The 27,354-nt window shown below is 40.2% G+C and overlaps 1 long non-coding RNA gene across 1 annotated transcript in view; it reads right to left on the reverse strand.

Moving 5' to 3' along the window:
* Window positions 1-27,354, reverse strand: part of LOC104006906 (uncharacterized) — a 55,017-nt gene that overhangs the window by 13,064 nt on the left and 14,599 nt on the right. The window contains exon 3 of the long non-coding RNA XR_680880.5: window positions 8,853-9,011. This is a non-coding gene — a long non-coding RNA (uncharacterized LOC104006906). The remainder of the gene's footprint in view (window positions 1-8,852; window positions 9,012-27,354) is intronic.

The following is a 27,354-nucleotide window of genomic DNA, read 5'->3' on the forward strand; positions in this document are numbered from 1 at the left end:
CAAAGCTGAAGACGATCTCCCAAAATTAAGCCCAGCTTATGAAGAAGGAATTCCTGAAATATAAAGATCTTTCCCACTGTAAATGATCCTTAAAGTTATTGGACTTGCTAAAGAACCATAAGAACAGAAAGGCCTTTTAATGAGCAAGAACCCATTTGTGTTGTTTGATATAAGATAATCTGTAGATACATATTTACAGCTAGCTGAAAGTTGACTGGTTCTAAATTTTTTTGAATTTGCTAGAAATAGATTTTTTTTCTATTGGGAATAAAGTTTGCGCAGCTAATATCTCCACAAACCTACAAACCAACCAAGTATCACAGATATGCTGAGTCACTGCCATCCAGTGGCTGAACAGAATAACTGCTTTAACCATGAACGGGGAGACTAAGCTGGGGGGCTGAAAAGGGTCTCAGGAATGAGCTTTATACAGTGGGCCTCAGTTGGTATTGGTCACATTAAAAGTGTGAAACTTATTTACAGATGGTATAATTGCTTAACTAAAAAACTAATAAACTCCATTAAAACTATTAGAATTAATAAGAGAATTTGGCAAAGAGGCTAAAGATAAGATAAATATACAAAACTGTGAAGCTTTTCCCTAGACTAGCAGTGACCGATTTGAAATGGAAACAGAAACAATAATTCCATCCTCATTAGTAATGAAAGCATGGAAGGGCTGGCCACCTCTCCTCCAGGAGGCTTACTGCACATTCAGGTAAAGTACTCAGGACTATGACACTGATCTGATAGCTTCCCAACCTTCCATCAGGCTCTCAGGACTAGTCCCAGCCTACTGTATATCAGTCCCCTTCAGAAACCCAAGGCTTCCCATTAGCAGTTATATGGATCTCTCAGCCCCCACACTATACTGAACAAGTCTAATCCCATCCAACACCCCTCCCTCCCCAATGTTTTCCCTGAGCTCTGTAAAACTCTTAGTCTGTGATCAGAAACCTAATTTCTGAATGGTTGTCCACCAAGCATGCCTCCCCTGCAGCCCTCTGACAAAGAGGCTATTTTTCACCCCACTTCATGTTCCTCAGGGCCAGGAAGGAGGCAAGCCTATTTCTTATTCACCATTGCCTTTTCCCACTCTGAGGCCACCACTACATAGCTTCTCTTTCTTCAAACCTCTTACTCCTTCCCCCCAAACTCTCATCTGAAGACCGCATCTTATACGTAATTGAGGGAATAAGAGTCATCACTAAAAAGTCCCCCTTCACAGTCTAAATAAAGAAACAAGTGGTTCTCAACCAAGGGAAATTGTTCTCCCCAGGGGACATCCAGCAATGTCTAGAGACATTTTTGATTGTCACAACTGGAGGAGGTGGCTACTACTGGGATATCTTAGCCAGGCATGCTGCTAAATATCCTACAACAGACAGCCCCCAACTACAAAGGACTATCTAGCCCAGAATGTCGATAGTGCCAAGACTGAGAAGCCCTGGTACAGATGAACCTGCTCAGGCACCCCTTTTATCTCTTACTCCAATGAAGAAGTGTCCCTGCTCCCCTAAAAGCTGGTTATCTCTCATTCTCAAGGACCTTCCTCCTGATATCACTCCCTGCTTCTCTCTCTCTCCCTCTCTCTCTACATATATGTATCTTCAGTTCTCCCTCTCTATTATGTATATTCAATTATTCAACAAAAATTACTATATGCCAAACACTCTTCTAAGTGCTGAGGACACAAAACAGATGAAAATTCTTGCCCCTGTGAAACTTATATTTTAAGAGAGGAAATGATCAACATTATAAGTAAGTAAACTATACAGTAGTAGTGGGGAGTTAAAAAGAAAAAAACAGGAAAGAGGAACAGAAAGTATGTGGCAGAACAGGGGGTTAAATTTTAAATAGGTGGCTGGGGAAGGACATCCTGATATGCTGAAATTTGAGCTAAATCCAGAAGAAAATAAGGAAAATATTTACCCAAATATCTGGGGAAAGAGCATCCTAAGCAGTGGGAAAAATAAGTGCACAGAGAGAGAGAGCCTGGCTTGGGGTTTGTCGGTGGCTACAAGGAACAAAGAGAGGCTATGGCAGTTAAAGCAGATTGACCAAGGGGAGAGCTGTAGAAGATGAAGTCAGAGAGGTAGTGAGGGTGAAATGGGGTATAATTTTGGCTTGTACTCATCTAAGTGAGATAGAGAACCTTCAGAGGATTTGAACAAAGGATTTCATCATTTGACTTTCACTTCAACACAAGGGTCAGCAAACTACAACCAGCAGGACACCACTTGATTTTTTTTGAGATGGAGTTTTGCTCTGTTGCCCAGGCTGGAGTGCAGTGGTGTGGTCTTAGCTCACTGTAACCTCCGCCTCCTGGGTTTAAGTTATTCTCCTGCCTCAGCCTGCTGAATAGCTGGGATTACAGGCACGCGCCACTACACCCAGCTAATTTTTGTATTTTTAGTAGAGAAGGGGTTTCACCATGTTGGCCAGGCTGCTCTCAACTTCTGACCTCAAGTAATCCACCTGCCTTGGCCTCCCAAAATGCTGGAATTACAGGCATGAGCCACCACGCCCAGCCCACCACTTGCTTTTATAAATAAGGTTTTCTTGAAACACAGCCACATTCATTTCTTTTGTCTCTGGTGGCTTTCAAGCTATAATGGTAGAAGTGAATAGGTGGGACAGAGATGACATGGTCCATAAAACCTGACATACTTACTATTTGGCCCTTTACAGAAAGAGTGGAGAAGAACTCTTTAATAAAGCCAGGAAGCTCAGAAACCATACATGAAAAGATATATTTGAGAGCAAAAAAATTCAAATTCATTTAGGAAAAGTTATAAACAAAGTACAGAAACAAATAAGAGATTGGAAGAATATTCATTACAAATAAAACTTTAATATTGCTAATATATTCTCCCTCAGTGTCTGTGGGGGATTAGTTCCAGGATCCCAAGGATTGCTGAAGTCTCTTCTATAAAATAGCGTAGTATTTGCATATAACCTACATACATCCTCGTGTATACTTTAAATCATCTGTTGATTACTTCTAATACCTAATATAATGTAAATGCTATGTAAATAGTTGTTATACTCTATTGTTTTTAATTTATATTTTTTTAATTCTTGTCATTTTTTTCTTTTTTAGTTTTTGGAATATTTTCTAATCATGGTTGGTTGCATCTGCAGATGTGGAACCCGAGGATACAGAAGACTGACTGTACACAAAAAAAGTCCCTACAAATTGATAGAAAACAACCCAGAAATCCAGGAGGAAAAAACAGGCAGGGGATATGAACAAGCAACTCACAGAAGAGAAAATGCAAATAGCCGATAAACATATTAAAAGATGCTCAGCATCACTGGTGGTCAGATAAATACAAAGTAAAACCACAGGAAGACACCATTTACCACTTCAAAATGTAAGAGAGCAATAACAGTTAGTGCTGACTGGGATGCAGGGGAACAGGGACTTCCTTCCACTAAGGGTGGGAATGTGAGTATGTCAGAATTTTGAAAAAGTAATCTGACAGTATCTATTAATATTAAAATACATATATTTCTAGAACAAGCAATTCCACTTTGGGAAATATACCCTACAAAAATAAAAGTACGAGTTCATATGTATATACCAGGATATTTTTGCAACATTATTTGTCCTGGCAAACAATTGCCAGGGAAAAAAAAGGAATATCTAATAATAAGCATAGCTCATATATAATATTATGTAGCTATTTAAAAGACTTTATCTGAGACAAAAGGAAAAATTCTGTAACATACAAAGAGGTCTCAGGAATCAATATTGAAAAGAATGAATACTCCAAACTTTCTAATGGGCATAGGATACTAACACATAGTTCACAGAAAAAAATTAAATCCCCTTGAAGACTGGAAAACATACTCAATCTCCCTTATAATAAGAAAAATGCAAAGTTAAAACTACCCTGAGATACCAGTTTTCACCTATCATATTGGCAAGGAACAGAAAGTTTAATGACTCGCCACGATGGCAAGAGTGTGGGGATTTGGGTCCCACCTTACTGGTGAACTATAAATGGCACAACCTTTCTGGAGAACAATTGGACTATAAGTGTCAAAACTGAAATCAGCAATGGACCTAACAAGTCCCTTTCTAGAAATGTATCCCACAGATAAATATACATGTATGCAAAGTGATATAATTACAAGGTTATTCATTCCAACATTGTTTGTAAATGCCAGAGTAGGAAAAAAAAACAGCTGAATTTCCATTGGAAGTACATTAAATATATTTTGTATTTCCATATAATGGAAAGCTAGGCAGTCATTTAAAAGAACGAAACCAAATAATAATAATAATAATAACAAAGAATGAGGCAGTTTTACAAACTGATAAGGAACACTTTCCAAGATATATTATTAAGTGAAAAAAGCAAGAGAAAACAATGTGAGAAGAATTCTACCCAGAATAGAACACGTTTTCAGGCATAGAACAGCACTGCAGGGCTTCAAAAGAGAACTGATAACAGTGATTGCTCTGAGAAGGGGAAATGAGTGGCTTTGGGACAGGAATACAAGGAGCACAATTTTCACCAAATAACATTTATTCCTTTTTATATTTTTTATCGTGTGCATGTATTATCTTTACAAAAATAAATAAAATTTCATTTAAAAAGAAGAGCTATATGTTTGGACCTAGAGAGATGTCTATAATGTATTAAGTAAGAATAAGAAGTTGCAGAGTATTAATATGGGCAATAGGATACCATTTTTGTCAAAACATTAAATAAAACAAAGAAGTATGGTGATATGGCTTGGCTGTGTCCCCACTCAAATCTCACCTTGAATTGTAATAATCCCCACGTATCAAGAGCGTGACCAGGTGGAAGTAATTGATTTATGGGGGCAGTTTCCTCCATGCTGTTCTTGAGATAGTGAGTTCTCACAAGATCTGATAATTTTATCAGGGGCTTTTCCCCTCTTTGTTTGCACTTCTCCTTCCTGCCACCATGTGAAGAGGAACGTGTTTGCTTCTCCTTCTACCATGACTGTAAATTTCCTGAGGCCTCCCCAGCCGTGCTGAACTGTAAGTCAATTAAACCTCTTTCCTTTATAAATTACCCAGTCTTGGGTATGTCTTTATTAGCAGTATGAGAACAAACTGATACAAATGGTAAGAACTAGGAACATAGATTATCTTGATGGGAATGAATTTTTGGTGGAGTGGGAAGATTATTAGCTTTTCTTTACATGTCTCTTTCCTTATTTATTATAAGAAAATAGCATCATTTAAAAATTTTTAATAGTCTTAATATAGTAAAGAAAACATGCCTTGGTGGATTAAAAGTGATGTTTATTTGCTTTGTTACACTTTTGTGGCATCTTCTGATATATATTGCAGTGAGCTCAAAACCACACACTAACAGTTTCACACTGTTAGCATCATTCCTCTCCTATCATCTCCATCCCATATCTGCTCACTCCAGCCTACATGCTCTCCAGTCCAAAGACATGGGATGAATTTTATTCAAGACACAATCCCAGGTAATTCCCCTCTACATTTAAAAACACCCAACAGTCCACATTGCCATTGAACACACACCACACACTTGAAGATCTACTGTCTTCACTTCTCCTTTGGCCATTGGTAGAAGCTGCTATATTACTGCATAAGCACTACAGTGCCATGGCAGGCCATAATGGAGCTTCAGGCAAAAGGACAAACCAGTAATATTGACCCTGTCTTTACTTAAAATGTTAATATTTTGTTCATCATGGATTTTTGGCAATAATTTCAATTTTTGAAATGTTGTATAACTATCTTAATGAGTTTTTCAGTAATCCTTTAAATTTCACACCCAAGGCAAATGCCTCACTCATCTCCTTGAGCCTGGCCCTGCCCAGGCCAAGACAAAGTGAAAAGGGGGCAATGGCATGGGCTTGATCCAGAACCCAGAAATTATCCTGGGGGTTTATGCACTGCCAAGGCCACTGGGTGACTTTAAGCACTCCAGTCTGCCCAGCGGGAGTACATGAGCTCCACTTGTTTATGTCTCTTATGCTAGAACTGCCCTGTCCGGTAGAGTAATCCTAGGCACATGTGGCGATTTAAGTTAATGCAAATTACAAATATAGAAGGAGGAGGCAGCCCCTGATACACATCTGAGGCAGCTCTTTGAGGGCTGATAGGGAGCTCCAAGGGAAATGTATGGAGCATAGCACAATGTCTGATTCATGATAGCCAAGAAGTAATTGGTTTCTTCATTCATTCAATCAGCATACATTCACTGAGTACCACTAATATGCTCTTCTAGCTATTCTGGAGGCAGTGGTGAACAAAACAGACCAAAAAGTTTCTGCTGTCATGGGGCTTCCATTATGTTATAGTAAGGGGAATAGAGCAATAAATAAAATAAATGCAAACTATATAGCATATTTTGGTGGTGACAAGTGTTAGGAAGAGAAATGAAGCAAGGAAGGGGAATGGGTGCATATGCATGTGTCGGGCAGTTTGTGGAGGGGGCCACAGCAGAAGTAGCATTTGAGAAAGACCTGGAGAAGGGGAGGGAGGGAGCCAGGCACGTATCTAGCGGGCAGGGTCTGGGCAGAGGGAGTAGGGAAGATCCTCAGGTGAAAGGGGTTTGCTGTGTTTGGGGAACGGCAAGGAGGCCACTGCGGCTGGAATTGGGTGGGGGTAGTGAGTGAGACAGGAGCAATGATGTGTGGCCACTCTTATAATTCACTGGACTGGTGAGCTTCATTCAGCCTTTTGCCCACATTAAACCACTCCATGAAGACATCCTTGCTATTTTTGTCTTTCTATCTCTCTCCTGTCTGGGTCACTGCAGGTGGCTCTGTCCACCATCCCAGCTGAGACCCCTCTCTGACACCCCCACCCCCAACCCATCACTGCAGCCTCCCTTGTGAAGCTCTGAGTCCGCAGCTCTAAGTCCTCGTTGATTTTCTTTCCTTTGTGGTCATCCTTACTTTTCAAAGTTCCATTCCTCAGGGATTAGCCATCAACGCAGGGCATACAGGGTGTCCCTCTGAGTCTGACCAATAGCCAGGACTCCACAATTTAAGTTTATAATCCTCATTCCCTTCTCCTGGTGAATCAAAAATAACTTAAGACCAGGAGTGATATTCCAAATAGTCATAACAAGTAGGACAGGGCCTGGCAAGGCATTGAGTGCTGGGGCAGGGTCTTGGCTCCCAATGTGCCAGGTTAGCCTTTGTTGCAGAGTGGTATGAGGTCTGAGAGGTGGCAGGAGGGGCAGGGAACATTCAGGACTCAGGGCAATGGCTGCTTCCTAACCAGCACAGAAGCACTGAATATTTTAACAATTGGTAAGCCCATCCCAGACTCGGTCCCCTGAATACACGCCCTGCTTAAGGCCACAATTACAACTTAAAACACACCACTCTCACTTCCTGCCTGACAGCTTGACCGTAGATTCACAGCCGTGGACTCCTCTAGCAATAATTATCAGAAGAAGCTACTTTTTCTCATTTGTCAGTGAGTCAATACTCATCAGTACAACCATCATAGAAGTAGCAGAAGTCCTCTTCCTAAAATCATCTTTGCCATGAAGGAAAATGCATGCGTGGATGGAATCCATCCTTTTAATTGTTCAGAGATGATTTGCACGAGTGAACCACCCCAACTGCTCCTTTTAGCATTGAACATTCAGATCATGTTTGCAGTCACTGAAACAACACCACACAGGCCTGATGAGAGATCAGATAACCAGTATAATCTCTGAAGCTAGCAGAAGTTATCTGTGACCCTAACGAGCAGAACCTGTGTGAAGGAGGGAGCCCACCTCCAGGTTCATCTGCCTTCATGCTTCTCATTAAATCTGAAACCACAGTCACTTCCTGAAAAACTCCTGAGTCCAGGTGGTTCTCACTAAACCGCCAGCCACTGCTAATGATTGTTCCCTTTGCTGGCATATAGCACAAGGCACGGTGTGGACAGTGGCAAGGGGATGTGGGTGTGGAGAAAGGGGTCAAGTTTGGCAGGCATTCCCCCTGCTTCTTCTCAAAAGCCCTGGACCCCTGAACCTCTCTCATCAGAGAATTCATTCAACTCACATTGCCTAAGAGCACAAAGGCAAATGAGGCACCGTCACTCCACATGTATCTGGCTTTTTCACTTGTTTGTTTGTTGTGCTACCTTGTCAGCTAAAAAATGTTGGTGGAGGCCAGGCACAGTGGCTCACACCTGTAATCCCAGCACTTTGGGAGGCCAAGGCAGGAGGACCACTTAAGTCCAGGAGTTTGAGACCAGCCTGGGCAACTTAGCAAGACCCTGTCTCCACAAAATAAATAAATAAATAAATAAAAATAAAAAAATTAGTCAGGTGGGTGTGGTGATACACCCCTCTAGTCCCAGCTACTGAGGAGGCTGAGGCAGGAGGATCACTTGAGCCCAGGAGGTTGAGGCTGCAGTGAGCCAAGATCATCACACCACTGTACAGTAGCCTGGGTAACAGTGAGACCCCATATCTAAAAATAAAAGAAAAAAAAAGAAAGAAAGAAAAAGAAAAATTTGATGGAGACTTCTGGTTTACAATCGTAGACTAGACACACATATTTGTCTGCCATCCCTCTTGAGAGAGCCTCTCTCCACCAAAATATAAACATGCCAAAGCCCCCCCCAACAAACCCAGAGACCACCAGCAAGGTTTTGTATTAGACTCGCAGAGCAAAGGAGGGAACCACTTCACGGAGGCTACTTACAGAGCAGAGCTCGGGGCCTTAGGGTGGAAGTTAGAAGGTATGATCTAAGCAGGGATTGGTCAGAATTTAGAAATTAGGCAGTTGCTGGAACCATCAGTGGTCTTAGGTGAGTCCACAGGGGTTTACTATTAATACAGTAGCTATAAACACATGAGTTTGAGCTTACATGACCTTACCTGTCATGGGTTTGGTGCAGTTCAGCTGTTTTGCAAGACATAGTACTACCATTTATTGCCAATAGTGTCTTGTGTTTTTCAAATACAAAGAGAAATAAATCCATAACGGGAGAGAACAGAAATGCAGAGCCTCAGCGAATAAGAAACTGCAGCAAATTTCTGGAAAACAAAATACAAATGACAGTGGTTTAATAGATGAAATAGGTAGAAAATGGACAATCTAGACTATCTTGTGAGAGATTTGTGAGGAGGAGCCACCTTTGTGTGTGACCAGACGTCTAACAGTAAGAACTACTGTGTCGTGGAGTGCTGCCTGGGCCCACACTCTGGACTGCGTGCTTTTCTTATGTTATAGCATTTAATCCTTGAAATGACTTCAGGCAGTAGATATTACTATTCACAGTTTACAGATTAAGAATTGGAGACTCAGAAAAATTCAACAATTGCCTACTTTTTCACAGGTAGCAAGAATCAGAGCCTGGGTTCAATTCATATCTCTGGTTCACTATCATATTCCTAGTATTTAGTTCAGTACCTGGCACATAACCAACACCACCCCAGCCCCACCCCACACATACACACGGAGTGGTGGGTGGATGGAAGATCGGATGGGTGCATGGCTGGATGAATGGAGGGATGATTGGACCAACCCAAACCCAAATGACACCAAAACCACCACACCACACTGCCTCCCCAGGGTTCTAAAATACCATGTAAGGCAGGCTACAAATGATTTCTACAGATGTTGGTTAAAGCCAGAGGGGGGCAGAGACTATGGATCTCAGAAAGCAAAATCCAGCCTTAGTGTGAGGAACTGGTGGGCAACAGAGATGTCGGACACCAGAAATTGTGGTCAGACAAGAGAATGTTAGGAAACCAGACCAAAGAGTCAGAGCAAAAAGCCAAAAATTAAGAGCAGTCCTAAGTGGCAGTCATGGGGCACCATCCCCGCACAGAAACAGAGCCTGCTATTACCCTGTGCTTGGATTGAGCCAAAAGGCCAAGAAGCAATGAAGTGTGATGTGGAGCCAGAGGCTCGGAAAGCCAGGTGCTTTCTATATTTATTCATGTATTTATACCCTGTCTGGTTCCAAGAAGAACAAAAGGCACCTTTACAAGGACACAGAAAGTACAAGGTAACATAAATAAGAGCTAAATGAGAAAGGGTAAGGCAAGTAATAAAGACTGGGTCAGAAGAAGCCAGAAATAATACAAACATACATATCTTCAAATCCTGTGCACTGGTGTATTAGTCCGTTTTCACACTGCTATAAAGAACTTCCCTGAGACTGGGTAATTTGTAAAGGAAAGGGGTTTAATTGACTCACACAGTTCAGCATGGCTGGGGAGGCCTCAAGAAACTTACAATCGTGGCAGAAGGGGAAGCAGGCACCTTCTTCACAAGGTGGCAGGAGAGGCAGGGAGTGAAGAGGGAAAAGCCCCTTATAAAACCATCAGATCTCCTGAGAACCCACTCACTATCACCAAACTGCCTCCATGATCCAATCACCTCCCTCCCTCAACTCGAGGGGATTACAATTCGAGATGAAATTTGGGGGGAAACACAGAGCCAAGTCATATCAACTGGCTATGAGAGAAACATGCATCTGCCTGTAATCTTTCTAAAGGTCAGTATCACACACACACACACACACACACACACACACACACTCTACCTGATGAGTCACAAAATCCACCTTTCCTGTGACATAGAAACAAATCAATTGCTCAAGAGAAGCAGAGTTCTTCTGGTACTAAAACCAGACAAGAGACTATCCCTTGGTTCTTCATTATAAAAACACTCTGGGCACCCTCAGAAACCTCCTTGTGAAAGTGCTCTCCACAAGCGGCCCACCATCCCAGGCCTGGCTCTGGTCTCAGGCATACAGTTCTTTCCTGATTGGAGGAGCAGAACAAGGCAAAAACCCAGGCCATTCAGACAGGTGGTACTGAGGACAGCCAAGATCAATTTCCCCTGTGAGGGGCCAAGTCTCTCCTGTCCATATGACTAAACCAGCTTTTTCCAATTACCCTGGTGCATTTTGACTGCCAACAGTTATAAGGAGAGGAGGTGAGAAAAATAAGAAAACGACAAAAACCATAAGAAAGAGATGGAGTGTTCATTTATTAGCAGGTGGGGCATGTCAGCAGAGAATGGGATTAATGCCCTTATGAAAGAGTCTTCAGAGAGCTGTCCAGCCCTTCGACTCCTTTTTCTATGTATGCACATAGCATTCCTTCCCTCTACCAGGTAAGGATGTAACAACAGGCACCATGTTGGAAGCAGAGAGCAAGCCCTTACCAGATGCCAAATCTGCCAACACCAACCTCTAGAACTGTAAAAATTAATTCTGTTATTTATAAATTATCTGGCCTAAGGTATTTTGTTATAGCAGCAGGAGCAGTGTAATATACCACCAAGGGCAGGCAGCATCTTTATCTTTGCATCCACCATCGATTATCAAAATGCCTTACACCTAGTAACATTCAATTATTGTTCATTTCAAATCTTCTGTGATTTTCAATGATCTGTTATGATTCAAGAAATAAGACATCTGATATTTATTCAATTTTCATCATCAAAATCTAGATTTTTATAAATCTCATCCTGAAACATCTATAGTGAGGATGTCAAAGATAACGCATTGGTAATAGGAAGCTAGTCCTGTGGTAATGGTCACAGCATGAACCATAAGTCTCTGGGTATCATGGATACTTTTTGTAAGGTCTGACTCAGAACATTAAGAACCATTTTTTAGAGAAAATGCAGGAGCTATACTTAAAACCTTTGGGGAAAAGAGAAACAATGGCTCTTAAGCATTGAAACAAGTTTCTCAGTACTTTTCTTGAGGAAACTCAGAGATCCTCATTTGATTTCAGTTTTAATCTATTTCTGGATCCATGTAGAAAACCAAATTTGCTAATAAGGAGAATTATCATCATGTTATTTTTAATCTTTTGGCAGTAAAATTTTCCTGACTAATTAATTATTTCCAGCTCAACTAGGCCTTCCACCTAAGACTCTCCAGCGCCCTGCTCTGTCAGCTTCTCTTTACTCTGTTTCACCTCAGAGCCCAGGGAGCAGAAAGAAAGCTATAGAGTCCCTTCAGCTGTGAAGTTCTTCTCAGAGAGAAGGTGTAAAGCCTGAAGCTAAGGTGAACTCCTAGAGGGCATGGAGTAACTTACCACTTATATATTATATTACCATATATATATATGGTATAATGTAGCAGATATGTTACAAACCCAACAATATGATATCATAGTTATTGTTTTAAGAAATAACATTTTTTTAAATTAAGAGATGAAAAGAGGAAAAAAATATACTTCCAGTCTTTTATATTTACCCACGTATTTAACATTGTTGGTGTTCTTCATTTTTTCCTATGGACTTGAATTACCATCTGGTGGAATTTCATTTCAGCCTAACTAACTTTCTGACTTTCTTCAGTATTTTTTGTAGGGCACATATTCTAAAAACATATTCTTTTATTTTTTGTTTATCTGGGAATGTATTTGATATCTGGAAAACAAAATACAAATGAGAGTGGTTGATGGATGAAACAGGTAGAAAATGGACAACCTAGAACATCCTATGAGAGAGTTGTAAGGAGAGGCCACCTTTGTATGTGACCAGACGTCTAACAGTAAGAACTACTGTGTCATGGAGTGCAACCTGGGCACACATGTTATGTCATCTTGATTTTTGAGAGGTAGTTTTGCTTGATATAGAACTTCTAGTTGACAGTTTTTTTTTTCTTTCAGCACTTTGAATATATCATTGCCTTCTGGTCTCCATTTTTTTCCAATGAAAACTCAATTCTAATGCTTTTCATTTTGTATTCTTGCGCTTTTCCTGTTCTAATCTTTGCATTTTCAGATACATGCATCTTGTTTCCATATTTTCTTCTCATTAGTAGAGAAAAACTTATTTGGTCCACATATAGGATAAATATAGTGTTATTTACTTTCAGATTTTGGAAAGGTTTCTGGTATCACTGTTGTTGTTGCTTATTTAACTTTTGCTCTGTTTGTATGACTTCATAAGATGAGTGATTGAGTCCAGGTTTATTCTCCTCTAAAGTCATGACTTCTTGCCCTGAGGCTACATCAAGTCTGTGAACCATCCAGTTTAACTAAAATGGGAATGAGACAGAGCTGAAGCACTGAGGATCTGCAGAACCCAGACAAGCAGGTGGCATTAGGAGGGTCCAGAAAAAGGTGAAAAGATGAATGACAGATAGGTAGGCCCATCATCAGTGGTCCCTGGGGCAGGCAACATTCAGAAACATGAGCAGAAAGATAATCAGCATGAAAGATGCCTATGATCAGGTTAGCAGCTGATATGGTTTGAGTTTGTCGCCACCAAAGCTCATGTTGAAATCTGATCCCCAATGTGGTGGTACTGATAAGTGGAGCCTAATGGGAAGTGTTTGGGTTATAGGGGCAGATCCCTCCTGAATGGCTTGGTAGTGCACACCAATTTTTGTGGTAGGTAGTTCTTGCTCTGGTGAGACTGGATTTGTTCTTGTGGGAATGAGTCAGCACCCAAAGAGTGGATTGTTATAAAGCTGTGATGCCCCTCTGGTTTGCCTCTTTGCATGTGCCCACTTCCCCTTTGACCTTACGCCATGTTTTGATGCAGCATGAATGCCCTCACCAGAAGCTAAGCAGTTGCTGGTGCCATGTTTCTTGAACTCACCAGCCTGCAGAACCATAATCTAAATAAACTTCTTTTCTTTATAAACTACCTAGTCTCAGGTACTCTATTATAGCAACACAAAACATTAAGACACCCAGCTAAGTACCTGGGATCAAAGCAGAATTCTAGTGTGACACAGTGGAAAGGCCCTTGCCCTTGGTGTGAGGAAAGCATGGCTTCCTCCTGCTTATGTGATCTTAAGCAAGTTATTGACTTCTCTGAGCCTTATTTTCTTACTTATAAAATAGGGCTAATAATGACTGTTGTTGCACGGCTAGAATTATATATAAGGACTAGAATTGTAAGGACTAGAATTATATATAAAATATGTGGTGCACTATGTGGGACATGGGACATAGGAGTTATTTAATAAATGGTAACTGCTTATATTATTATAAATGCAGGAGCTGATCATTTAAGCAGAGCCTCACTCCTAAATAACCTGTCAAAGCATAGGTGCAGGTACTGGATGAACAAGGTAGATTCAGTTATTAGTTATTACTCAGAACCAAGATAAGATTCCATTTGCCTGCATGGGAGCAGAGATCAGAGCTGGAGTGTGTTTAGAAGTCACCTAAATATTGTACTAGAATTCCTCATATTCCCATTTGAAGCATCTGATGACTCTGATACCAAAGGAGCATCATTTAAGTTTGTGAAGTTCTTTTTCCACAGTGCAGTCAATGAGTTAACACTGTTCTAGTTCCCTTGGCTCAGTAACAAATTACTCCAAAACATACAGGCTTAAAACAATGACAATGACATTTGCTTTGCTTGCAAGTCTTTAATTTAGGAAGGGCTTAGCAGCATGGCTAGTCTGTGCACCACTCAGTTTCAGCTAAGGTGAAGGCTAGGACTGCAATCAACTGTGAGAGACTCCTTCACCCACATGATGCTGGCTGCTAGCTGAGACCTTCAGGACTGTCGGCTAGAACACCTAACTCACGGCCTCTCCATCTGACCTGGTCCTGACCCTGGACCTTGTCATATTATGACTGTCTAAGAATGAATAGTGAGAGAAAGAATCACTGGGAGGAAGCATAAAGTCCTATCCATGAAGGGGGAGCATCAACATTACAATTTTAAAAGAGCATATTGGCTGAGATATAGCAATAGAGCCATCTTTCTATTTATTCTATTTATCATTCACTTCTAAGCAAAATAAATTCGCCACTCAGCTTTTAAAAAAACTTTTTCAGGCTGGATGTGGTGGCTCCCACCTGTAATCCCAGCACTTTGGGAGGCCAAGTCAGGTGGATCACCTGAGGTCAGGAGTTCATGACCAGCCTGGCCAACATGGTGAAACCCCGTCTCTACTAAAAATACAAAAATTTGCTGGGCATGGTGGTAGATGCTTGTAATCCCAGCTACTTGGGAGACTGAGGCAGGAGAATTGCTTGAACCTGGGGTGCGGAGGTTCCAGTGAGCCAAGATAGCTCACACCATTGCACTCCTGCCTGAGCAGCAAGAGTGAAACTCCATCCCAAAAAAACAAAAAAAAAATCAGACATGTATAAAAAAGTAATCAAAAATAAATAAAATTAATTTAGAAGAGTAATTTGATCTAAATGAAAAGTCATGATCCACAGTGATATGCAATGCACTTTTTGCCCCCACATGTGTTAAATCATTGTTTTCAGAAACTATTTTCTTAAAATAATTACTAATTTTTGAGTAAATGCTGATGCTTCTTCATTAGATTTATGTCTTCTCTTTTTTTGTGGTCAATTATAATACAACAGTATCCTTTGGTGGATGATACATTTCAACAAATATTTATGCAAGTTATACATTCCTCACCCTTTCTTGAGAAAAAAAATTTAGTACTCAATATTTCATGAAACATGAACTTTTGTTTTTGGCCTAATTGCCAACAACAGTTTATTACAAAATTAACAAACAATCCCAAGCAACAAAATAAACTGATGTATACCTACAATGAAATATTATTCAGTCTTTTAAAAGGAAAGAAATTATTACACATGCTAAAACATGGATGAAACTATGCTAAGTGAAATAAGCCAGTCACAAAAGGACAAGTTTTTTTTTATTATTATACTTTAAGTTTTAGGGTACATGTGCACAATGTGCAGGTTTGTTACATATGTATACATGTGCCATGTTGGTGTGCTGCACCCATTAACTCATCATTTAACATTAAGTATATCTCCTAATGCTATCCCTCCCCACTCCCCCCACCCCACAACAGTCCCCAGAGTGTGATGTTCCCCTTCCTGTGTCCATGTGTTCTCATTGTTCAATTCTCACCTATGAGTGAGAACATGCGGTGTTTGGTTTTTTGTCCTTGCGATAGTTTGCTGAGAATGATAGTTTCCAGCTTCATCCATGTCCCTACAAAAGACATGAACTCATCATTTTTTATGGCTGCATAGTATTCCATCGTGTATATGTGCCACATTTTCTTAATCCAGTCTATCATTGTTGGACTTTTGGGTTGGTTCCAAGTCTTTGCTATTGTGAATAGTGCCACAATAAACATACAGGTGCATGTGTCTTTATAGCAGCATGATTTATAGTCCTTTGGGTATATACCCAGTAATGGGATCTCTGGGTCAAATGGTATTTCTAGTTCTAGATCCCTGAGGAATCACCACACTGACTTCCACAATGGTTGAACTAGTTTACAGTCCCACCAACAGTGTAAAAGTGTTCCTATTTCTCCACATCCTCTCCAGCACCTGTTGTTTCCTGACTTTTTAATGATGGCCATTCTAACTGGTGTGAGATGGTATCTCATTGTGGTTTTGATTTGCATTTCTCTGATGGCCAGTGATGATGAGCATTTTTTCATGTGTCTTTTGGCTGCATAAATGCAAAAGGACAAATATTGTGTGATTCTATTTCTATGAGGTACCTGGATCTATAGTTAAATTCATAGGGGAAGAATGTAGAATGATGGTTATCAGGAGCTGGGAGAGTTAGTGTTTAATGGGCACAGAGCTTCATTTTGGGAAGATAAAAAGTTCCAGAGATCAATGGTGGAGATGGTTGCAGAATAATGTGGTTATACTTAATGCCACAAACTGTATACTTAGAAATAATTAAAATGGCAAATTTTATGTATATTTTGCCACAATAAAAATATAAAAAAACTGATCATATTTATTTTACATATTAAATGACAAACCATTGTTTAAAAAATTCAGGATATTCTATGAGCTCTATTGAAGAACTGTTCTGCCCCCACATCTTGTACATATTTCTATTGTTATATATAACCTATAATTTCTCAAGTTCTCCACTGACCCCACCAACAAGCAGCCTGGTGGCTTCATGAAAATGGTTCATATAAGCAGCTAGCTGCTACACCAAGTCTCCAGTAGGAGCTGGTAGCAACATCGAATACTTCTCCCACTGTCATTTGAACTAGAAAAAAGTAGCTATCTATAGAGTCTGGGTACAAGTTGTTTCACTGGAGAGTATGTCCTCTTCCTGCATGCTGCATGCAAGAGATGTGTGAGTTACTTTTCACCAGGTAAGGGGAGGTCGGGAGAGAAAGGTTATCGCTGGTCATCTCTCAGACTGAACACGTGTTAAAGTGAGAATTCTGTTCACCACGCATGCACCTTACCCACTACTAGACAAGACCATGACAGAGACCAAGAAGTACTTCATGGAGATGGTACCAAATCCAGCCCAGATTATTTTAATGCAACTATTAACAATAATACTGTCCTTAAAAATGAAAACATTTGGGAGAAATATTAAATAAAAGGGAAACATTAAGGCAATAGCATAAAACAAGACTGCCTTGGATATACCGGGACTTGTGGTCACCCTAAAATGGGAATAACAATTAAACATACCTTATTATAAGAGTCATTGTGAGAATTAAATAAGAGCATTGTGAAAGTACTTTGTAGAATTTAAAGTGTTATATAAATGTGTCTATATTGATCTATATATGCATTCTTGCCCACTAATTATTTCAAAAAGAATTTTACCATTATTTTGTAAATTTTTATAAAGTATCTTGCTGTGATTTTTAATAGGCATTGCATTAAATCTATATAGTAACATAGGGAGTACTGTCATGTTCACTATTTTTACTCTTTCAAATAAATAGTGTAGTATAGCTCCCTACTTACTCAAGTCTGCCTTTATTGTCCTCATTAGACTGTTATAGAGTCTTCAAATAAATCTTTTTGTCCTGGATGATATTAGTAGCCAAGAATTTAATGTCCTGTTTCTATTTTAACAGAATCTCCATTTTCATTGCATTTTTCAGCCTTGAATCACTGGTGTCAGAAAGATGTTTTTTCCTCTGTGTGGTGAATTAATCCTATATCCTTTTCTCACACATTCACCCCATTTGAACTCACTGCCTCCTATGGTTTCAATTCTAAAATTTCTACCCCAAGTCCCACTTCCCAGAACAACAAACACATCTACACAACTGTTTGCTGCCAAGACATCCCACAGGCACCTCAAACTTAATACAACCAGCAGAAAATTCATCTTTCTCCCAGAACCTCCTGTTCCTTTGATATTTCTAATTGCAGTGAGCCATAGGCCCTATTGCACAAGCTCAAAACTCAGAAGTCAACACTGACCCTGTCTTCTCTTCTACCTTCACTCTCATTAGACACCAAGTCATGCATATTCTACCTCCCTTGTAGCTCTTGACTCCAATGACCTCTCTCTTCAGGTTCAGGCCTGGACATAGGTAGAGGTTTTGGTTTGGGTTTTGGTTTAACTGTTCTTCCCTCCCTCCTCCCTGGAGTATCAGTTACCAGCTCCAGTTTCACCTGACTCTCCCCTTCCCCAATCCCTCCCCACCCTTACACACACTCCAGATGTTCTTCATATGACAGACAAAGGGATTTTTCTGAAACCATGCTGTTTCTATGCTTAGAATCTTCAAATGTTACCCATAACCTCTAGCTTGGTGGTACCTGTATCCGCAACCTCGTCTCTCGGCACTGAACCATCTGCCCACCCTTGGTCCCCTTTACTATAGTTACACTAATTTATTTCCTGCTTTCAAGATCATTCTATTCTATTCTATTCTATTCTATTCTATTCTATTCTATTCTATTCTATTCTATTCTATTCTCTGGACTTAATATGATTCCCATTCCCTCCATCTGAGAACACTCTCAAGTTCTTCAGGTCTGCTGTAAGAGACCACTCATCTCCTGGAAGCCTTCTCTCATTCTCTTCTTGGTTAGACTCTACAGTCTGTTTACTTGTATATCTCTAGAAGCAGAACATGTACATGTCAGTGGTGGGCACCCCTGAGTGGACTTATGTCAAGGACAACATAGTGTGCTTCCTGCTCTTGAAGTCTTGACATCCCAGGGGAAAAGCAGATTGCAACAGAAACATATCAGCACTTGACATTTGGTCGTACATGAAACCAGCTACCTAAAGTGGAAAGTGCAAATTACTTTTATATTTGTTCTGCATGCTTGGCAAGAATAGCAAAACTTTTGTCACAATAGACTGAAATCAAAGATAAACCCTGGAGGCAACTCCTAGCACTGTGCCAGATCGTGGCTCCTCCCACTCTGCCAGGGCCTCTGATCCGGGAAACAGGTGGTCAACACAGGAGCATCAAGTAAGGGTCAGAGAGTCTGTGACATGCCCTCACCTACATGAGAATCCAGTATTCACTGTTTGTTTATTTTTCATTACCAGCTTAAAGAACAGGGATGGGTCATTCTGGAGTTAACAGCTCTGGGATAAATTATTAGGGAAGGGCAGAGGGATCTCCATGAGTCCAGGAGGCAGCCTACTGGATTCTATGTGGTCCTAATGGAGGGTGGGAGTAGCAAAGATGCCAGTGGAAGGTGTGCTTATTTCGGTGTTTGCAGTGAGTTTCTATCTTTAAATGTGTTAAAAGTGAAATGCATAACAAATCTTAGTTTTACTGTTTATCTGTTTTCCAGAAAATTCTAGCATAACATAGGGGGAGAAAGCAATTACATAGTATATTCCCAGTGGACAATGTACCTTCCTTTTGCCACTGACATCTCTTGGGACAAAACATGGTTAGTCAGAGACTGAAGCACATTATATACACACCAGCAAGTGTACCCACTTTAGACTGCATTGTAACTATTAGTCTATCTTCTTATGTTAGTTTCAAGAATATCTCTTGTATGCAGCTATGTGCTCAATTCTGATTTGTTGTGGTTGCTGATGTCTAAACTAGGAATCAACCTTCTTTTTTAAATAACTTATTTAAATAACTATTAAACTTATGAAATGTTTTATATGCTGCCCTGTAACCTTTACTATTTTTCTTGGCTTTGTCGTTTTATTTTACACAGACAGAATACAAAAATAAATTAATCTTTTTGTTTTGTTTTAGAAACTGAGTTGGAATATAATCTATTTTTCTAATCTAATCTTATTACTTGTATTAGCTAAGGAAATGTCTAGAAGAGATCAGACATGCAGCTGTTTGGGTTTTTCCCACCTTTCACTTTCCTTAATTGCCTCCATGATTATACATTTTTAAAGCTCTATCTTAACACCTGGTAGTTTTCAGAGCATATAAACGATTTCAGTGATGTACAAACCCATTCAGGTGGCAGGCCTTTTATAACTAGTTATGATATTCTTATATTTCTGATAACTTCATAAATATTCATTCAACAAATATTTATTGACTATCTCCTATGTGCTGGGTTTGGGGGGTGTGATGGCTTATCAGTTCACTTTTGTTGTCTACCAAATCACCTCTAAACTTTGTGCCTTCAAATAGCAAATATATATTGTTTCTCACAATTCTCTGTGAAGGCAGGGCAGTTCTTCTACCCTGAGCTACCTGGGAAGATCACCACTGGGTGCATTCATGTGTCCATGATTAGCTGGCAGTATGACTGGTGACTGGTGAATCTAGGATGATCTCACTCACGTGCCTGGCATTTGGCACGTGTTGGCTGGGATGTCTAAGTCTCTCTCCATGTGCCACTCACCCTCCCAGGCTAGCTCAGAATTGCTTACATGGCAGTTTCAGGGATCCAGGTACAGCAAGCCCCAATACAACTCTGCCTACATCATGTTTGCTAATGTCCCACCGGCCAGAACAAGTTGCATGAGCAGTCTAGATTCAAAAGGTGAAGAAACAGACTTTACCCCGATGGAAGGATCTGCAAAGTCACATCACAAGAGAGTGGATGCAAAGAACGAAGACCACGTGGCTATTCTTGCAATCAACCAAATTCCATCCCTGGCCACAAATTATTCACATTCTTCCCACATGCAAAGTACTCCCACTCCCATCTCAGGACATCTGAAAATCCCATCCAGTGATGGTAGTGGATTTGAAGTCCAGGATTTTGTGACCAAAATCAGGTCAACATGTAGCTCCTCTTGACCCAGAAGCCAATGAGCTTAAAAGATGAGCTATCTGCCCTCATACACCCACATGCAATCACAAGACAAGAACAGGAGAACTGCAGTAGGTCCTCCTACTCCAAAAGGGAAAGAATAGGAAGTACCTACAAGTCACCAGTCCATGGCAATTGTGAAATACAATGGAGCACAGGTTGCCAGGATCCCCTGCTGTGGAGGCAGAGAATGTTTCTTGATTAGGGCCCAGTTCTGCTCCCTGGGAATAGCTCCCCAGACTGTTATTGTCTGATTCTCCTTGAGACTGGATGTCTAGTCCATTGCCCTTCAAGACTGTGGCTTCACCCTCTGGGCTCTTGGCCTTTTGAATTAGCCATCTGAGATATACTCCTTTTTTACCAACAGAATGGCCTATGTTTGAAGCTGCCTACAGTGGGAAGATAATTCTCCATGGGTCTTTTGCATTTCTGTACATCTTACAAGTATCATCACTGACTGTTTTTGTTCCGAGCTATCTTTTGTTTAAAGATATTTGTGAAGTGAACAGTCTTGGAATGTAGAGACAGTGTCGCCCTCTGGAGCAAAAGGCAGGTTTGCTTTAGCCTTAGAAGATAGAAATAACATGTCCCTTTGAGACAATGGGCAGGCATACTTATTGCCTAATATAAAAGATTCAGATTCCCAAACTTCAGAGTTCCTCTCCTATATTGCAAACCATTGCATGTGCATGTGTCACATGGGCCTCTTTCTATCACCATATGGGAATTGCAGCTCAGAGAACTAACACAAATACACTCCTGCTCATGCTGCTTGTCATGCCATGAATAATAAACTGTCCTTTATTTTAGTCTCTGACCTTGGAGGTCCATGTCTTTTGACAATACCCACAATATGTTAGCATGTAAGTAGAATAAAATCTCAGCCCTTTTATAGTTCTTGACAACTGCTTTCAACATGGAGAAAGTTGGGAGGCCAGAAATCTCTTTGCAATTTAAGCAATTTCATTCTTTTTTTTTAGAACAAATGTGTTGTTCTTTGGTTGGTATAACTCCCTTAAAATATCCATGGGCTTTTCATGAATCAGATTATGGTCCACTCCCTTTAACAAAAGCTACATCCACAATTCTTTTCCAGGTAGGCCCTTTTTACTTTAAGCAGCATGTTAAGCTACTGTAGCATAATGCCTTAAGATTCTTGGAAGTTCTTTTGTCTAGCTGACATGGTCTAATAAGTATTACCTTAAATTGTTCAGAAGCATAAACCAAGAATCTTATAGATACACTCTTGATTTGACCTTTAGCACCAGGACTCCTTTGACTTTGAAAATCTCTTATTGTCTGGAGTCTGGGGATGAGAAACTGTTTTATTTTCCAGACCAGCAAGTCCTGGGCTCTCTAACTCCCCCTCAATTCTGCTTGCAAAGTAAAGAGTCCTTCTTTAACTCATCCCTCTTTTGCAATATCTTTTTTATTTTTGAGAGAGAGACTCTCGCTCTGTCACCCAGGCTGGAGTGCAGTGGCACGATCTCAGCTCACTGCAAGCTCCGTCTCCCAGGTTCATGCCATTCTCCTGCCTCAGCCTCCCGAGTAGCTGGGACTACAGGCACCCACCACCACGCCCGGCTAATTTTTTGTATTTTTTTTTTAGTAGAGATGGGGTTTCATCGTGTTAGCCAGGATGGTCTCGATCTCCTGACCTCGTGATCCGCCCGCCTCATCCTCCCGAAGTGCTGGGATTACAGGCGTGAGCCACCGTGCCCAGCCTGCAATATCTTATTATATACATCCACAAGCATCTTGACACTTCCAGCATTTTACTTGATAATCTACTTAACCAAATACAAAATTTTGTTAGGTATATTTTTTATCTTCCAAGTTACTACATACAATATTTTTGACAATTGTTTTGCTACTATGTTACATGTATTGCCACCTTCCCAACTTTGAAAAATAGTTTTCATCATTTTTCCAGTCTTCACCAACAGTTTCCTTGCACTTTTCTAGATCCACCCCCTGCCTAGCCCCAAAGCTAATGGCACATGTATTGAGTTTTTTTCCGGCAGCAACCTGTTTCTAGGTATCAATTTTTCTGCTGTATCAATTATATTTTGCTGCATAACAAGCCATCCCAAAAGTTAGTAATTTTATTTTCTCGTGATTCTGTGGATCATCTGTTTGGTCTGGACTCAGCTGGCCATTGTTCTTCTGGTCTCTCCTGGGATCTGTCATATAGCTGAAGTCTCTGGCAGTTTGACTGGAGTGGGATGGCTTAGGTGTCTCTGGTGGTTAGTGCCAGCCACAGGCTCCACAAGGTCTCATCCTAAAGATGGCCAGCCCAGGTTTTTTTACAAGATAAAATCAGGGCTCAGGGCTCCAAAAGGGCAAAAGCAGGAGTTGCAAAGCATCTTGAGGCCTAGGCTCTGCGATGTCACTTCCACCACATTCTATTGGTCAAAGCAAGTCATAAGGCCAGTCCAGAAATAAACTCCATCTTTCGATGGGAAGCATTACCATAGTGGATGCTGTGTTGTATGGCCCTGATCCTTCTTCCAGGACCAAAGCCCTCCTTCCCCATCCCATGGGAGCGTTGGCTGCTGATAGCCACAGCTGAGACCCTCCCCAGGAATTGCCCTCTGCCAAGGTGAGTTTCCTAATCTCAGGTTACACCGCTCCCTCAGGGGCCCTCCAATCCAATGACTCACACCCCTTATCTCAATGAAAGACACCTCTGAGGGTTCCTTCCATATTCAGAGCTCCCATGAGATTGACGAAGGTCACTCTTGTAGCTTCTGTCCAATCCTGTTTCCCTCATACCCTCACAGATAGTCCCAAGAGCATTCCTCAATAAATTGCATGCATGAAAATCTTCCTCAGAGTCTGTTTCCAAAAAAACACAACCTTAAGACAGCAGAAAGTTACATTTCAACCTACCATAGTTGCACAGTAAACCACTCCAAAACTTAATGGCTTAAAACAGCAACCACGTATTACTTCCCAGGAGCCTGCAAATTGGCTGAGCAGCTGGATGATCTAGGGTGGCCCCATTCACATGTTAGGTAGTTTGTAGTTTGCCCATTGAGTTGCCTTAGTTCTTCACATGCCTCTCATTCTGTAGCAGGCTAGTCCAGGCTTATCCATATTGCAGATTGGCATAGATTTTTTTTTAAGCTGCCACAAATTCTTCCTTTCCCTACTGCATGTCCTTGCAATGGGATGTTGCAGATCCTGTTGACCACAGAGGCATGAGTAAGCTCAGCAGAGATCAGCTAAAGCAACCCAGACCAGAACTGAGCCACAGAATCATGGCAAGTAATAAATGTTTCTTGTTTGGAATCTCTGAGATTGAAGTGGCTTGGTTCACAGCAGAAACTGCATATGCGAATGTAATATGCAGTGGTTAGCAAAACCGACATTTCATCACACCAACAAAGAAAAATTTTATTAGCAAAAAATATATACAATATAAAATCACAAAAAGAATAAACACATGCCCATAAAGATCAAAGTATTAGATTAGTAATTATTATCTTTTCCTGAAATTTTCCAATAATATTTCATTTCTATCCATTCTTTCATATAGTAGATATGGAAGTTTTAAGAAAAAATTCAATGAGGGAGGAGAAGTGAGTGTTCAATTGAAGAAGTTATACTTCAACTTATTTTTCTGCACATTAGGAAAACATTACAATCATTTTATTAGTTGGATACCAATATTCTGCAGAAGGGCATTTGCGGATGACTGTCTAATTTACCTATTGATTTTATTTTACACATTGATCTTGCCCTTTGGGGATGTTCTAGTCTACTTATCACTTATTAGTGTCTTTCATCTACTCTCAGATCCATAAAATCTTTTGTAATGATCTTGCCAACTGTGAAACTTTGTCAACAACCTGTCTGGGCTTCTCTAGACTTTAAAATCATCCATTTCTACTCTAAAAAAAGTAAAGTTGACTTAACCAGGCATTATAATTATGGTGATAACTCCATTTCTCTTTGTTTACTAGTTATTTCCCCCTCCTCAAGTCCTTCTTTTCTCTGAAACTGAGGATCAAGAAAACCATTCTTACCAGTCATTTCTGCTTTCTTCTTGACATCTTCTAGGTATCTTTTAAAGTTGTTCATACTGTGACACGAGTGAATCTGCTGAGTGGAATACTGGGCCTCCTGTGAGATTAGAAGGTTTTCTTCGTCCACTTATTCAACAAGTATTGATTGAGTGACTGTGATATGAAAGGCATTCTGCTAGACATGCAGGAGCTACCAAGACATCTTCAGAGCCCTGACCAGATAACCACACGTTCATTCTGCTGACTCTTCTATTTCTTCTCATACTCCGATTATTCACAAATTCTGTGTCCTGTACACATTTTCTCTGTATGAGTCATCTCTTGGAAACTTAGCTCTGATTGAGCTTTGCTGAGTTGTGACCTTGGACATCATCAATTCTTCATGGGGCAGTGCTTCTTTGCCTCTCTCATATTTTTTTTCTGTTATCATTAAGCATTATTTGACTTGCAAATGTCAGTTATGTTGTAACAGAATGGTAAGTATTGGCTGTGCATTAAAATAGCTGAGCACTGAGCTTTGAAAAGGCTGGAATTGAGATTTCAAGTCCTAGAGAGAGCAGAAAATATACTATTCTACTCAGAAGCAGGAATGTCACTCTAATTCTCGGCAGGAAAACAAAATTCTTTTAAATAATGAATTGTATTTCTGCTTCCACGACTATTTCCAAAGCTGGTTGGCATTACAGCATAGTGGTTAAGCTTTAAGCCTCTAGAGTTCAAATTCTAGTTCTACCCCTTGTCAGTTATGTGACCCTAGTAACACACTTTCTAAGTCTCAATTCATCTGTAAAATGGTGATAATGGAATTCAACTAATTGGGGAATAAATACAATAATTCATGTAAAGCACTTAACATTGTGCCTCTTATGAGGTAAATATTTAATAAATAATAGTTATTATTATTATGTCTGCCTCCAATTCTGGCCTTTAATAAATGAAAGTCATTTGAGTTTCCATAAATATTTCTTTATAGGTTATAAATTTGGTCTTATCAACTATTCATATAATATAGTCATGCCTCTGATCAAGAGGGAATCATAAATTAATAAGCTTTGATCATGTAAATATAAACAGAAGATAGATAAATTTATTCCAACCATATTGTGAATGCTCACCAATATTTGGTCATCCGTCCCATATATCTTTAACTGAATTCTAATCATATTCCAAACAAAAACATAAATATTCTTTACTTCACACACACTATTTTGTTATCATTAGGAAAGCGGCTTCTCAGGAGTTATATAATGAGATGGAAGAAAATTCCAGCATTTCTGATTTACCTTCAGGTACCAATACGAAAAGAGCATGACTTTCAAAATTCACATGGAAAATAAAATGATAAGAATATTCAGCTTTTAGAAGTGTAGTCTCTAAAGCTTTAATACAACTTACAATTCTTTTTTTAAAAACGTTATTGTACACAGAGATAATATCCTTATGAAACCATAACAGCAAAATTAAATGGCCAATATAAATTCCCAGAACAGCCAAAGAGAAAATGAAATGAAAATAAAATTTGTGTTATTGGGTTTCTCATTCAGAGCAAAGCTGTTCAGTTTCTGCAATATTTGGAAGCTATAAGAAAGTTCTTCACACAACTGTTTTATCATTTAAATTTGCAAAATATATCTGACAAATCCTGAGGAGACAGAGAAGACAAAATTGAAGTTCACTGAGAGACAGAAAGCTCCCGCCAACAGAGATGCTAATCCTGCAGTTTTACCGAGGGGTTTTGCATCTGCTGAAGGAGTTTAACACCGTGCTTCTCTGAAATCTCTAAAGCAACACTTTCTGAGGTAAGGCACGGTGGCTTCTGTGTGCAATTCCAGGGACATATTCTCTCAGCAAGCAACGCAGATGCAGATAAAGAACGTTATCCCCCAGCTGAGTTTGAAAAAGAAGACCTGATGTTTGAAGACGCTAAGAAGATTAAAGCATTAGATTTTTTTTTAAGCTTCAAAACGACTATCTTCCAGATGGTCCTTATTGAGAGAAGGGAGTTTGTTGGTTTTAAATGTATAAGATAAGAAACCTTAGACTCCCAGGATGTGACTCTCACTGAACATGACTTTTATTTTGGTTTCCTGAGTAAAGCCCTTGACTGTGGCAGCCGATACCAAGTGGAGAAACAGAGCAGTTTCAGAGAAACTTCGTAGTCCTTCTTGCCTAGGACAAGCCAGAACCCAGAGGAGCACTAAAATGCCAAGCCCTCGCCAGAGGTTGTCAGCGTGATTCAAACAGCAGTTACTGCAGAGTTTAAGACATGTGAAAAATAAATCCCTCATCACTCCCACCAGCTCACTCAGTGTTCTCTCTGTCAGTTATGTAGGCAGAATGAAGGGGAAAGCCTGGTTTTATTGATGTGTTCATAAGACAAGGTCTAAGGGCCACACTATCCAAGCAGT

The sequence above is a fragment of the Pan troglodytes genome, chromosome 5 (assembly GCF_028858775.2).
Source record: "Pan troglodytes isolate AG18354 chromosome 5, NHGRI_mPanTro3-v2.0_pri, whole genome shotgun sequence".
Lineage (NCBI taxonomy): Eukaryota > Metazoa > Chordata > Mammalia > Primates > Hominidae > Pan > Pan troglodytes.